The 15,963-nt window shown below is 39.7% G+C and overlaps 1 protein-coding gene across 8 annotated transcripts in view; it reads right to left on the reverse strand.

Annotated features, from left to right (window-relative positions):
- The window catches only part of slc2a9l2 (solute carrier family 2 member 9, like 2), a 388,528-nt gene that overhangs the window by 339,354 nt on the left and 33,211 nt on the right, over positions 1-15,963 (reverse strand). The window lies entirely within an intron of this gene.

Below are 15,963 nucleotides of genomic sequence, written 5' to 3' on the forward strand. Positions count from 1 at the left end.
GGTCAGGCACACAGGGAATGTACAAGGCTTCTTGAGTTGTATTTTTGGATGATTATACCAGGAGTAAACAAATACATTTCGATTGGAATGTGCATTTTTTGATGGTGTTCATGTTTGCACTATTGGAAAGAAGATAATGACAGAATGGTCAGTAACAGAGGAAAGGTAATCACTGTAGGGTATTGCTAAATGGGGGAGTGTGGTTGAGGTAACTGATAGTCACTCCCTGTTTCACAGATAGATTCCAGGTAGAAATGGGGCTGTTTACATTGTAGCTTCCTTTCACTTTCTAACCCACTTTCATCCATCTCACTTGCTAAATGGTGATAAGGGCAGTTCCCTTACAATGAATAGATTGTACACTGATCATAAAACTAGCTTAGTAAGAACAGCAGAACCCCTGCAGAGTGGTCCAGCTAACAGAAACATGGCTTTCAACATCTTTGGTGCATTTTTTGTGAAGGCGTGACTCTCATTTAGGCCTATCATGTCTGGAATGACATGCTACGGATGTGACTGTTTTGCAACCCAGTAGCTTGACTCAGTGAATCAATGCATCACACACAGCTGTCTACTGAAGAGTAAAGTCTCTATTGATTCGTGATCATGGCCACGTTTACGTTAGCTGGATGCAGACAGTGGGAGCCTGTCCCCATGGGAACGTATGCAACCAATACTCATCTCTGAGAGGTAGGAACCAGATTCGACTATCTTTTTTTTGTGTAAAGAGAGTTTAGTTTTATCAATAACCTGAATGGTTTTGCTTATACTCCAGCAACAGCAGCCCGGAAGAAGATAGAAGTTAAAAAGGTGTTCAAAGCCAAATCACCAATTCAGCCACAAACAATGCCGTCCTTATCCTGCTTTGAGATTGCAGTTGTGACTATAGTGCTGGTAGATTTTCAATCACAGCCTCTTTAATGAGGTAAATGTGTCTCAAACCCTAGTCCTCACTGAAATGGAGGTGAGGAAATTGGCCCTATAAACCTAGAAGCATGGAATATAGGAACAGGAGTGGGCCATTCAGCCTCTTCACCAATCACAGCTGATCATTCCAACTCAATTACCTATTCCTGCTTTCTCACTATACTCTTTCAATGCTTTGACTTCAGCCACTTTCTGTGCTAGAGAATTCCAAAGGTTCACCACTCTCTGGGTGGAGAAATCTATCCTCAGCTCAGTCCTAAATGGCCTACATCCCCATCTTTTCACTGTTCTAAAAGTGATCAATGGATATGGCCTGTTACACAGAGCCTGACTCCTCTTCTGCCCTCTTGGAGCTCCATTGTTTTGCCTTGTATGGCCTCGCCTCATTCTCCCACTCATCTTTAAATCCACAGTTAATCTCAGCTAAGATTGGAAGTGCAACTCCTCTTAACCAAAGCTTTTTAAAGAAGGGTTTTAGCATCAACCAGACCGCACTCTTTCTATAGATGTGTAAAACTTTGGAAAGCTTCAAAACTTACACAACTGCTACAGCTGGAGGAAATAACTCATTGATGAATCTGTAAGTATTTGAATACTGGTTCGATCTCAATGGACATGACCAGTTCTGGGCACCATACTAAGACTTCCCATTGGTGGAAGGATTGAAAACCTGAGGGCAAAAGAAACAATGGAGGCACAAGGAATATCTTGTCCACAAGTAGTTAGGATCTGGAATGAACGTTTTGGCAGAGGCAGGTTCAATGAAGGCATTTTGTTGTGACACTGAACCCAGATTGATTTTGATTATTTTCAGGAAATGAAAAATGTGCATGGGCTATGGGAAGAAGTGAGGGGAATGGCATTGGGTGAGCTACTGCTTCGAAGAGCTAGGTCATGCATATTGAGTTGAATGACCATTTTATGTACTCTAACCATGCAATGATTTTAGCTCATGATCACTTAAATGGCGTTGATGGGGAAGCTTTCATTCTATTTAGTATTGTATTCTGATGTGCAGGACATTAATAAGCTATAGGGTGAAGAAAAGCTTTCAAAATAGCAGAGCTGGCTTCAAATCAGCTTTTGAGCACTGATCGACAGCATAATCTGTCTGCTCTGCCTGCTTACATTCATTAATGCAAATATGCGGAATCCTTCATTGTGATGAAATATATATTTCAGATGCCATTTTTGAGCACCTGGAATCTAGAAGGTAGCTGCCAATAATTCCAGCTTCTCCCTCAGTGTTAGAAATTAAGATTTAAGAAATACAAGTAGATAAGATATTTCTGAAGTTCTGTTTTATGTATCGTATGCACTGACCAACACACTTTGAATATGCCTAGTGTCTTTAATGCAATGAAAACTTCCAAGGAGCAAAAAAAAATAAAAATTATGAAATGGAGCCATATAATGGATTAAGGCATCAGATAGCCTAAGCCTTGGTCAAAGTAACGGTTTTTATTTAAAAAAGGGGGAACGTGAGGCAAAGAAGCAAAAAGAATTGGGAAGAAATTTGAGGTACTCAATTAAAAGCACAACCACTTACAGAAGAGCAGTTATGATTAAGAATGCACAACAGATCAGATTTAGAGAAGGATTGAGGAAAATACAGAATTAGGAAGAGACAAAATCATGGACAGATTTGAGAAAAAGAATGATAATTCTACATCACTTGACACACAGCCAGTGAAAGTCTACAGTGGGATTTGCTGCGACTGAAAACCAGAGTATCAGAGGATATGGGAGACCAGTCAGGACAGTAATGGAATAGTCCAATCCAAAAATAAGGAAGGCACTGATAAGTATTTCAATGGCTTTTCAGCAGAGTCAGATATACAACACATCTTATGGATTTGGAAAAGACAATCTTAGAGTTGGCACAATTCTGAGATTGGAAGCTCAGCTCAAGGACAAAATGACTTCCAGGTTGAAAACAGGCTGGCTAAATCTCAGACTAAGGAGAACAATCCTATTTTATCACCTTGGGAAAAGGTAACTCATTAAACCTCATGGGCAGAGACCTGGAAAAAAAAATGTTCGGATTACATCAGTCCTAATACAAAAAGATTAGGTCAGACTCCAAGAATGAGCAACAATCAATAGCTGTGACTGTTTGTCATTTGCGACAACAAAAGGAAGGTTATTTCTTCATTGCAGACACCACTTAATAGCCACAAAAGAAAATAATATATCTTCGAATAGTCTCTTGTGCAATGACCCTCTGACAGACTTTCTTTTGTTGGGAAAATACAAAGCTGGAGTTAAAATTTCAGTCAGGACCAAAGATGGCATCAGTCCTCCATCTGCATAGTTAAAGACCAACCTCATCAACTTTGTGTTGACAACTTCCCCATTCATCTGAAAACACAGTTTAAAAACTGGAAATGGTGGGATCAGCACTGGACATTGCAGCCTAAGTTACCCACTGAATTTCATCTGCCATCTTTTGCTTGCACTAATAGTATTAGAATCTACCTAAGTATAGCTACTTCTGTTTGGACAGATAAGATTTAACACTCGTGTCATCTGATATTCAATTTGGTATATGATGAATTCGCCCTCTTCCCCTTTAACTGTTTAGATGCAGGGAAGTTGTCGATTCCAGCATGTTATTTGACCTTCAGCATAGAACTAGCAATTCTTATTCAAAGCAGCTTCTATCGAGAACACAAAATAAAAGAAAATAATTTTCCCATGGAACAGTGCATATGAGGAACAGGCTCAGTTAAATAGTTAATGTTGGGTCACTGAACACCTTTAATGGACAGGAGTGAAAATAAAAAAAAAATTGTACAATACTAGAATTCTTTGGTACTTTACTAATGGTAGATGTCTTTACCAGGAGATAAAGTGGGTTGTGTGGAGTCTATGATAAAACTAATTTAGACTTGGAGTCAGAAAGATAGGTAAGGCCAGACTTTTGTTAATATGTAAAAACAAAATGCTGGAGAAGCTCATCAGGTCTGGCAGCATCTGTGGAGAGAAAAACAGTTATTGCCTTCACAGATGCTACTAGATCTGCTGAGTTACGCTAGCACTTCCTGATTTTGTTCTTGATTTTCAGCATCTGTGTCTTTTTACTCTTTCTTTACGTTCTTCAAATTATCTTATGTGATATCACAGCTCTGATTTCTAGTAATTAATAAGTACCTATTTGTGTTAACATCTGTTGAATACTTTCTTTATGCAAGTGCTTAAGAAAAGCAACATAGGAGGCACTAATTGGAAAAGTAAAAGACATAATATACTGCCCAAGATCAAAGGCTATTGATGAGAATGAGGGAAATACCCAAAGGTGTGAGGACTCATGAATTATTTGACTAGCAACAGAATCTTCACATCTGTTGTGTTCCCAAATGTGGCCAAGTTGGCCACGATGCAAGAATACTTCATTAAGTTTTGATTTCCTTAATTCTTTAACAGGATGTGAGCATCACTGTCAAATACAGACTCTGTTGTCCAACAGTGATCATCCCTGAATAGAGTGGCTTGCCAAACAGTATCACAGGGCAATTTCACATTGTTGTGGATCTGGAGTCACAATAGATTAGCAGATTTCCTTCCCTAAAGAGGAAATAATGAAGCAGAAGGATTTTATAAGCAAATGATGATAGCACCATTGTCATCATTACCAAAACTAGCTTTCCAATTCCAGATATCACTAATTGAAATTTTAAAATTCCACAGGTGCCATGGTAAGGTTTGAATACACAACTCTAGAGAATTAACCTGGGGGTATCTAGATTATTAACTACATGGTGACATAGCACCATCTTCCCTTGAAAAATAGGAATGAAAATGGTATTACTAATTAAAGTTTAATATCTTTGAAGTTGCAGAACCTCTAGCTAATGCAGATTGTTGAGATAAAAATCTGTTTTAATCATAACCATTGCAAATCACAATCACAAATTCAAATATGCTCGAAAACATTTTCTGCTATTTAAATATATTTTGGTAAGTATTTCTGTTCTTTGCCGGTGAGATGTTTGTTCTGAAGAATGGACATTTGTGAGATCCCTCAGTGTATATATTTATGCTGGCTAATGTGTTACAAGTGTTAATGAATCAATAGTCCATTTGTCACTCACCAGTAGTAAAAGAAAGAAAATGGAAAAGGATCGAGAGTGGAGTTTAAGAAGGACTATTGTCCACAATGTGAAACTGCTCAGAATTAAATGCTACTCAATGTCAACATTAAATTTTCCCAAATTCAGGTAAAGTGTAACAGCTCCTCTAACCAACCAGAGCAATTAAAATCAGTCCAACTTGCACTGGAGTAGACCCACCAGCCATTCTTCAGGACCTCTCTAGGTGAGATTTGGTATCCATTATTCTGGCTCTATGTTATATATCTGTGTATATTGGGAACTAGGCTTTAAGCTTTTAAGTTTATTGTAAATAGAGGCTAAACAGTTAGTAGAAAGAGCAGTGCTTCATGGTCTCAATGCCAGGCTAAAAGGAGAATGTATTAATCTGCTACACCATCTAGCAGGTTTAATGTCTTAGCACACTGCATTTAATGAGAATTATTTTTCACCAATTTTAGCTCAACCAAAAAAGAACAAATTCATTCAAGGTCGGCTTGGATGCATTACAGATATCATATAAAGAAGCAGCCAAAGAACAACTATCTTGCAGAATTACCTGTCAACCTCTTTACATTCCATAAGCCACAACTCCATAAACTAATAGTTAAGTCCAATTCTGGGCAAATTTAAGAAGTAGATGGGTTGGTAGGACATTAATAGACTCCATGTTCTAACTTGTCTAATAAAGGAGAACATAAATGCTGAAAGCAGGAGACTTCACTCTTTAGAAACCTTCAAAAGGATAATGGGTCAGAAACAAAGAACAGACAGGAGAAAAGCAAAGAACAGGAAGCTGCTAGCACTTTGTGGGCCAGTAAGGATCTGGTGGTGGAGGGGTCTTAACCAGACATCTATAGACCACCACACTCTGCATCCCTCATTAGATGGTATTGTAATAATTGTTATTGTGTTTATCAACAACTCTGCTGCCTACTCTCTAGCCTGCGCCATATTCCATTCAATCAGCAGCCAGCCAATGTTAATTAATATACAACAACCCCCAGTCCTGCCAGGGAGCAGGCCAATAGCAGGGCCTGAGCAGAACCAAGGAAAGGGTGTCTGATGGCATCAAATATATATAAATATAATATATTTATATATAGTTATATATATTTATATATATATATAAATAAATATACACATTAGTGCTCCAAGCACCCTCCATGGTAAACTAATTCAAGTTTTCTGCTGTTTCATTATTATGTATTGATTAGGTATATTGTTCTTATAATTTGAAAAAGAACAACATTTGGCTCTGATAAAGAAAATTGTATACCTGGATTCAGTCACCAGCCTTGATGTTCTGGTGGAACTGTAAGCAATGATCCTAGGAATGCCACTTACTTTAGAACTGCTGTTTCTAGAAAGTGGGTGTTGCTCAAATTTAGGGTCTGGCTATGGAGTCTCATGTGTAAAAAAGGGCAAGGAGATAGTGGAATGAAGCTGGTGATTGAGATCAGAGACCTAGACAGAAAGAGAACATTAAAAGGACCATAATCATCTCTCAACCTGGGGTCATGTTAGAATTATCCCTTCCTTTGTGTAAAGGTGTAACCTTCAGCTAGACAGAGTGCAGCAAAACATGCGGCAATTGTGGGACAGAGTACTGAGTGAGCATTAGAGAATGAGAGTGACTGAGCTGGTGTGAAAGTGTGTGAATAAGTGTGAATGTGTGCAAGGGCAAGAATGAAGCTTTGTGTGAGTCTGAATGTCATGAGCAAGTATGTGTTAGTGAGTGAGCAGGAGGTTAAAGGGCAGTTGTTGAGTGATAAGAGTCTGTTCTGGGTAGATGCAGCAGCCCAGAGTGAACCCAATGTCAGCACTTACCTTCTTACCTCTCCTATACACCCTCCACCAAATCCGTTCTTACAAAGTGTCATAGCACATAGGTTTACTTTCCAGTGAACCATGAGTTATCTGAACTGCCAGACTGCTCAAATGCTAAATTCCATTGGTGTTACAAATCTTTTCAATCAAATTGTGATATTTACTCTTGATATTTTGTTAACTATTTCTCCATTGCCTATAAGAAGCATGACTTTTCCAATTATGCCCAGAGTAGTGAGCATTATTTGGTATCTTTTCAATATATCGCAAATTAACTGAGAAATGTGCAACAATAATCATACCACCCCATACAACAAGCCATCGTAAAATGTATGAGTGTTTAAAATCACGACAAGACCAGCAAACCAATCAGTTGTTCTGCCTGACCATTATATAGGACAAAAACAATTCACACCATGTTTCATCAGTAACTGTAAAATAACTGTTTGTTGTGTCAAATTTAACTTTAACAAAAGCAGAGAAAAGAAAGAAATTCACAACCATACAACTTAAACCTTTTTGAAACCCACAAATTCACATAAGAATAAAACAGAGAGAAGAGAAACAGCTTGACACGTAGGGCAGAATCCTCTAAGGGCCCGAGTGACATGGGCTATGGTAGGATGTATGGCATAATAGTGAGATATGTTCAGTGAGGCCTATCTTGGATTTGAGATTATCTCATTGCATGTTTTATAATTTTCTCAGGCATCATCATGAGATTCTCATCAGGCAGCAATGAATTCCCAACTGATGCTCATCATTGCTTGTTGCATGCCTTGTTGTGTGAGTGGTGGGATTGAGTAAGTGGGTGAATGAGAATGGGTAGGAGTGAGTGGGTGAATGCATAGTTGAGGGGGAATGAGACTGTACCGGACACACACCCACCCTTATCTTTCTCCTCTCCTCACACAAACTGATCCACAAAGCAGGATGTGAGAATAGAAAACCTAATGTTCAAAGGCAACTTGATTCTGAACCCAATGTTTTGCAAATTCCACTGAGGCCAGTTCAAAATGTGCCAAACCAGGAGGTGAACCAGAGTCAACATTCATTAAACCAAACTCTGAAACGGGGTCCTGCTCCAAACCCTCCTTCCTGGTGATCAAGACTTGAGCCTTGACTTTCCCTCTGCTTCTTAAATGAAAAAGACAAAAAAATACAATTTTTATTGGGCACTATAGCTAGCACTTCTTAATGGTCAATTTTATCAATTATTCTTTTAGAATTTAGCTTACTGAAATTGGTCTTTAAATTGCAGACAAATGTGATTTTTCTGAAACTTGCTCAGTAGTGCCCCGAGAGAGAAAATTTTAAATATGCCCTACACCCTCATTCACAGAGGGTGGATAAATTTGGTACAGAGCGATTCATTGAAATTGAGTGGTAACTTTCCAGTAGCCATCATTGTAGGTTTTTTTTTTTACTTCCTTCTAGTTATGCATTCACATGCAAGTGCTTAAGTTCTTTGTGATTATAGTATTGCTTTCTATTAGAAATATATCGTATCCTCTGACCTTGTTCTTTCTGCTGGCTTTTCTGCAAACATTTCTTACTTTTTCTCCCCCAATATATTGCTGTTATTTGGCCTGGAATGTTTCCGTATTATCTAGCTCATGATGGACAACCTCAGTTTCTAGAAATGTCAATAGTTCTCCTGAGAGAATGTTTCTTCTCTCTCAGAGAATGGGCTTTCATGGCAGGATCCCTTATGTCTAAGGAAATCCTAATCACAGATTAGACCATCCAGTTGATCAAACTCTCAGGATTCTGCTGGACGTATTACTATGGTCACATACTGATTAGAGCTCAAGGAGATGGGTAAGCTATTAATGTTCATCTACTACTCTTCATAAATTATATTAATATGGGATTCAAACTGTGTCTTCAAAAGCTGCAACATCTTGTTTGTCAGGATTTTCTGCTCCCCAGAGAGATCTAGGTTGTAATAGACATTGTGGCTCTTTGCCCAGCAGTGATGGTATATGGAGTTTTGCTCAGGGATATTAATCAATGCCACAATAACATATTGTGATATATCTTTTATAAATGTCCCTTTATTCTCTTATAGCTGCATTTTTTAAACTATAAAATGACCTCAATATTATTCAAAGTTCCAACCTATCAGGCGGCAATCTTCCATAGAAGACCATGCATTTCTGGCTCTAATTTTCAATTCTATTTTTAATTCCTTAAAGTACTTCTTCTTCACAAAAGCAACAATATATTAGCTCCAAAAAAAAAGGGATTGCAGGGTGAGAAGCATTTTATAATTCAATTAACACCTGTAAACCAGTGACTTTAATCGGGTAAGGCCTGTTCTAGGTGAGGGGCTTATGGTTACCTCACGCCCAAAGTGATGCAAATGCCTGCTTACTTCCATGTTGGTGGTGTGGGGACCAGTGTGAAATACATTGCTTCACACTCAGCAGCAGCTCTGGGTACATCCAAGGCTAGTCTCTACTTAAAGCTAGTCTCTACTTTAGACCAAGCTATGCCTCTTATCCAACATGCAACAGTTCATTCAACTAGCGAGAAATTAGATTCGGAGCAGGAAAAAACATTGAGTAGTGGATTAGCAGGCGAGAGTAAAAGCCTCTGGGTTCCCCAATATAGCATAGGAAGCTTTAGTGCAAGAGATAGAGAAAGGCAAGGGAGATAATTTATCATTGTAGATTGGGGAGATGAGGCCACATGTCATCCAAACACATGTAAGGACAATGAGAACAGACAGCTATGAGGATACAGTGTTGGAAGAGTTTTAAGAGATCTGTACCAATGGTCACAGAGTGCATGCATCTTCAAATGTTATATCCTACAACTTAAATCCCAAGGCAACACCATCCTTAAATGCACTCATCCAAACATCTCCAGCCAACAGGACTCAGGCCTAACAAATCAAATATTCCAGTTCACCACTGTCACCCCCCCACCCCCCCTCCCCCCCAACACACACACACTCTCAATATTGCAAACCTCACAGTCACATCTTGCAGATTCCACCAACATCAGGCTCCTCAGCTATGACAGATAGATCAAACCAAAGGACACAGACACAGACACACACACTTTCTCTTACAGAACTAGATGACACATAAAAGGAGGCAGAAACCTGCAGGTGATTTGGATGTACATCCTCACTTCTTTGGAACAGATGGTGCTTAGGATTATTGGCATGGCTGTTACAACGTTTAAATCTGCTGCCTGGCCTTGGGTCCTTCAAGAACCATGAGGATGAAAACCCAAAGGAGCGTTGGAAGTGTGAGGGGTGGGGGAATGTAAGAAAGCAATTAGGAGAGCAAAGAGGGGGTATGAAATAACACTGGCATGTAAGATTGGGAAGAGTTCCAAAATATAATCAAGTGGAAGAGAATAACCAGTGAAAGAGTCAAACCTATTAGGGACCAAGCAGCAAATCTGTGCATGAAGCTGGAGGACATTGTTCGAGTGTTAAACGAGTACCCCACAACTTTACTCAGAAGAAATAGGACACAAGTACAGAATCAGTTCTGAACAGACTGATATACAGAAGTGAAGAGGTGTTGTAGGTTTAGGCAAATTTTTAAAAAGTGGACAAATACCCAATTCTGGATGAGTTGTACTTCAGAGACAAATTTTCAAGCTCATCTCTGGTCACAGGGAGGTGCCAGAGGACAACTAATATGGTTACCACCACACTATAGGAAGGATGTGATTGCACTGGAGTGGATGCTGAGGAAGTTCACCAGGACGTTGCCTGGGATACAGAATCTTAGCTGAGAGGCTGCAGAGTCTCAGATTTCTTTATTTAGAGCAGAGAAGGTTGAGGGAGGACCTGAAAGGAGTGCATAAGGTTATGAAGGGTCTGGACAGGGTGAAAAGAAAGGCAACTGTTCCATGAGCGGAAGGGTCAATAACAAGAGAACATAATTTTAGAGTGAAAGGCAGGATGTTTAGAGGGGACTTAAGGAGTAACATTTTCACCGAGAAGAGGTCGGGAGTCTGGAATGCACTGTCTGGGAAGATAGTTGGACAGGAAACCTCTCAACCTTTAAATAAAAAAGGTACCCAATAAGCACATGAAGAAATGTCATAACATTCAAGGCTATGGGCCTAGTGCAGGCAAGTGGGACCAGTATAGTTTTGTCAGTACAGACTCAATGAGATTCTTCTGTATTGTATGATTCTAAGATTCTTGGAAGAACACACCTCTGAGGGACAAGCACTATCACTTGATTTGCCTCTTGCAATCACCAGCTCAGTTACTGGCCACAAGTAAATGGGACTTGAAAGCTTTTAGATCAGCTCACTGGGTGGGTTGGTGGGTGGTAGATGGTGAGGAACATACATTCATAGACAAGTTCTGCTGCTGAGGAATGGACTGAAGTGAAGACTTCAGTGGGGTAATGTATAGAAAAATGCTGATGGCCCTGCAAACTGCACCACCTTGTGCATTGGCAGAAGCTGTCAGAACTGATAGCCACTGACAAGCTGCATGGAGAAGTTAGGTGTTTACTGCTTCAGATCTACTGGAAGAGACATTGGGGTTGACGATCACCTTGACAGCCACTGGCAGCCCATCGTCACTGTTCAGGGCGGCACGGTGGCACAGTGGTTAGCACTGCTGACTCACAGCGCCAGAGACCCGGGTTCAATTCCCGCCTCAGGCGACTGACTGTGTGGAGTTTGCACGTTCTCCCCGTGTCTGCTTGGGTTTTCTCCGGGTACTCCGGTTTCCTCCCAAAGTCACAAAGATGTGCAGGTCAGGTAAATTGGCCATGCTAAATTGCCCGTAGTGTTAGTTTAGAGGTATGGGTGGGTTGCGCTTCGGCGGGGCGGTGGGGACTTGTTGGGCCGAAGGGCCTGTTTCCACATTGTAAGTAATCTAATCTAATCTAATCTAATCTAATCTAATCTTCTGTGGTGACAGATGGCACAGCTCGGTTACCACCCTCCTTGGTGAAGTGTAGCCAGGGGCAGATGCTGCTCCTGGCGAAAGGAGCAAGTAGGACCTGTGCCATCATGCTGAGAGTCTTCCCCCACTCTAAGAGGCAATTCCTTGTTCCTCTGCACTATCCCCCCCATGATAGTGCAGCGCAAGACAACAACAACAACATTAACACCAGGTTTGAGATCAACTGTCTACTCATTTACAGTGTCTCTGACCACAACCCCAATAATCCAGTGCTGCCTCTAACTCTACTGCAGCAAGTAAGGAGTCAAAAAGCATCTCACCTGCTAGTTCAAAGGTGATGCCTTTAAATAATGCAAGGTTAAAAAAAAAACCCACAAGTCTAAATAAACTTAGGAAATTGTGTTAAATATTGTGCCCATCACATCCACAAGGAACAACAGACTGGGTAGGTTCAAGGCTGAACATTTCTGATACATAAGAAAAGGATCTAAAACTAAGCAAGATAAAATTAACAACTCCTGCACAAAATGATCTAGCTGGAGCAGCACGGTGGCTCAGTGGTTAGCACTGCTGCCTCACTGCACCAGAGACCCAGCTTCGATTCCAGCCTCGGGCAACTATCTGTGTGGAGTTTGCACATTCTCTGTGTCTGCGTGGGTTTCCTCCAGGTGCTCTGGTTTCCTCCCACAGTCTAAAGATTTACAGGCCGTGTGAATTGCCCATTGTGTTAGGTGAATTAGTCAGAGTGAAATGGGGCTGGGTGGGTTACCCTTCAGGGGGTCGGTGAGGACTTGTTGGGCTGAAGGACCTGTTTGCACACTGTTGGGAATCTAATCTGGTGCCCCATGACACATTGTTAAGTGGGGTGTATTTAAAGGAGAGCATCAACTGAAATGGCAAGTTTCAAAAAGGCATCAGATTGGAGTACGTACACAGATTGTCACCATAAGCGGCCCACTCTAAACGCCTCCAGGACTAAGAATGCCCTTGATTCACCCTGTGGCCTAACAACTGTGCAAGCTCAACCTGAACTCATCAGGAGTAGACCCACATAAGATTTACTTCCCAACATATTGAAACCTGCGGTGCAATGGAGCTCAATCTGGGTCCCCTTAAAATTTTTCTGGCAAATCCGTTGCAATCATCAGAACTCATGGTATGTTGAATGTTGACTTGCACCAATCACCCTGATTGTCTACAGTCACAAAGGTTAGTTTTAAACAGTATTAAATCTCCTTTTAGGTCTTGTTGTACAATGTCTCACAGCGAGCATGCAGTATTCTTTGAAAGAGACATGCTCATAATTATCACTGTATCATAGCAAGTGACCTACTGATGTAAAAGTCTCAAGCTTCATCTTACTGGAGCATGATATGCTGAGGGAAGCTTGCTGCAGTTTGTTCAGTACTACCCCAGACATAGCAGTATTTGTATTAAATATGTAGGTGTCCAGAGCTGTAATAAATGTCTATTAATTCTTGCAGTACTATGTTCCTTACATAGTTCTTATGTTACATTTTTTGAAACATACAAAGACCCAGATGTACTATAGTGCAATCCTGCCTGTCTACTTTTCAGCAGCCTTATTACATTCAATATTTCTTAATTTGATTTTGTTTGGAAGGCTGACATTCCTTTAAATTTACTAAAACATAAGCTTTCTGTCTTTAGAACACTTTCCCAATTAAAAAAATGATATTGAGCATATTATTCAATTTAGTTTCCACATAAGGATGCAAGCAATACTTTTTTTTAATTGGTAGTTTCCATTTCTAATTATTTTTTAATATTAAAGGCTAATAAGATAGTCCAAATTGCTTCCCATGTGGGCCAGAGCTGAATAACAATCTTTTAATGATGCCTTTCATTATAAATGGAGCTTTAAACAAGTTAATTCTGAGGTACTTTTTAAAATTGTTAACAATGGACTGACGAAGTTTTAAGGTTTCGATAAGGTAAAAATTCAAGACAGCCATTGAGAGAATCTGGAACTGGATTATCAGAAAATATGGCCCTAATTTAAACCCCAGACCACTTCTTAGCAGCTGAGCAGAGGGAGTTTTGATCCAGGGCATAAGCCTTGGATCCAGAGCCAAAGGAATGTGATCCATTGCCTCCCCTCCCCCCCCCGCTGCATTCCAATTTCCCATCACCATGAAGCGCAAGAGATCAAGATGCATTTTTTTATAGGCTCATTACCATCTCCTCATGGGCAAATAGGGATGAATTCTAACCTCTGGCCTAACCAGCAACACCCACATTCCATTACTGAATCAAAAAAAAAGCTCCACCTCAGTACTGGAGCTGCAATGCTCCATCATTGTGTTGTTTAGTACATTCATTGCTCTTCAGTTATAGGTCCATATAGTAATGTATAGTTGCATTTGTTGTGGGAATGAAAATGGGTATCACTTGCTAGATGCTATTTGTGACCAATCCCTTTTTGAGCAAAGGAAGAACCTGCCACTTTATTGCTAGACAGGAGTCACATATTAGTCAGACCACAACTATATTTGGACAGAGACTGAGTTAAGCGATTCCGTAACCCACAGATCAGGTTGAAGTTCTGCAGCCTGGTACATCCAGTCATGAATGATGGTAGACAGTTAAAACAACTAACAGGAGGATGAGGAGGGTCCCCAAATATTCATAACACAAAAAGGTACAAAAACAAAGATAAAACATCCATCTTTAGCTTGACATATTGATGGGATGATCTATTGCAGTCTCCTCCTGAAGGCCACAGTATCACAAATGCCAGTCTTAAGCCAATTTGATTCACTCCACATGTTATCATGAAATGGTTAAAAGTGGAAGATATTGCAAAGGCTTTGGGCCCTGACAACATCTCAGCAATAGTACAGAAAATTTGACGTGCAACATGCATTAATTTAGCACAACAAAAATGAAAATTTGAACACCAGAGGTAAACATACATTACGTGGAACATCTCTTGGCAAATATTAATGTAACTGCCTTCATCAGTCAAAGGATACTAACTCAGGATTTTCACCTACTTGCTGTACAGGGGCAACTTTCCAGCAACCATAACTGTCAGCTTCTCCAATTCAAACATTTGACTTTTATACACATCATCACTAATATAAACAGTAATATAACATTTCTGAGGCTGCAACCAAAGAACAAGGTGGCATATTATAACTTGCAAGACAAATAATCTAACAGTGGGATTAACTATGGGTACCACACTTTAGGATTTACATGAAAATTTTGGATAATATGTGGAATTACCAAATGGTTCTGGAGGTAAGGGAATAGTTATGTGGACAGACTGGAGAAGTTAGAGCTGTTTTCCTTTGAGCACAGAAAACTAGAAGAAGTAATAAGAAGGAAAAAAAAGTGAAAGATTTAGTCAGAGTGAATTAGAAGAGGGTTTCTAAGGGCTGAAGGGTCAATAAATAGAGGGCTCAGTTTGAAGGTAAGAAATAGGCGTAACATAGTAAAATGGTTTCAATACAGAAGGAAGCCATTCAGCCCATCATGAACAATGTACCTAGTGATATTCCCACACCTTCTCCCCATAACCCTCACTATTCATTCTTTTCAACTAACATTCTCATCACCTTTTGAATGTCTCCATCACACTCTCAGGCATTGCATTCCAGACCTTAACCACTCGCTGCATGAAAACATTTCAAAATTTTCTTAAAGTGCACATTTGTAGAATTTGGAAAGTGGTGCCAGTATGAAGGTAGTTACAGATTTGATAGCAGCCTTCAAAAAAAGGAAAATTTTTGAATAAAGAAATTTGCAAGGTTAAAAGGGGAAGACCAAGGAAGTGAAATTAGCCAAATTACTGTTTAAAAGAGATGACGCTGTCACAGTGGGTCAAAACAGCTTCAATCTGCACTACAGTATCCTATGATTCTATAATACCACTTAGCATAACAATATTCTTTATATTCATAAGACTACAGTTATTTGCTGTTAAATGTATCCAGCATAATGCACACTCTGTCCATTTATTCATGTATGGAGAATATTTATTCTCTGAACTGATATATCACACAATCAATATATTGCACCAAAGATTCAAAATATAGTAATTGCTCCAAATTAATTTTGAATCGACTACAATGTAAGCAAATAATATGATATAAGATCCACAGAAACAGTAATGTCACTGATATATTAGCATATTACTCCATATTAAAACCAAATCATTCACCTACATTCCAATAATCAGACATTAGTTTTATA

This window comes from Chiloscyllium plagiosum, unplaced genomic scaffold (genome assembly GCF_037043375.1).
Source record: "Chiloscyllium plagiosum isolate Xiang-an unplaced genomic scaffold, Cpla_swu_hap1 HiC_scaffold_1, whole genome shotgun sequence".
In the NCBI taxonomy this organism is placed as follows: Eukaryota; Metazoa; Chordata; class Chondrichthyes; order Orectolobiformes; family Hemiscylliidae; genus Chiloscyllium; species Chiloscyllium plagiosum.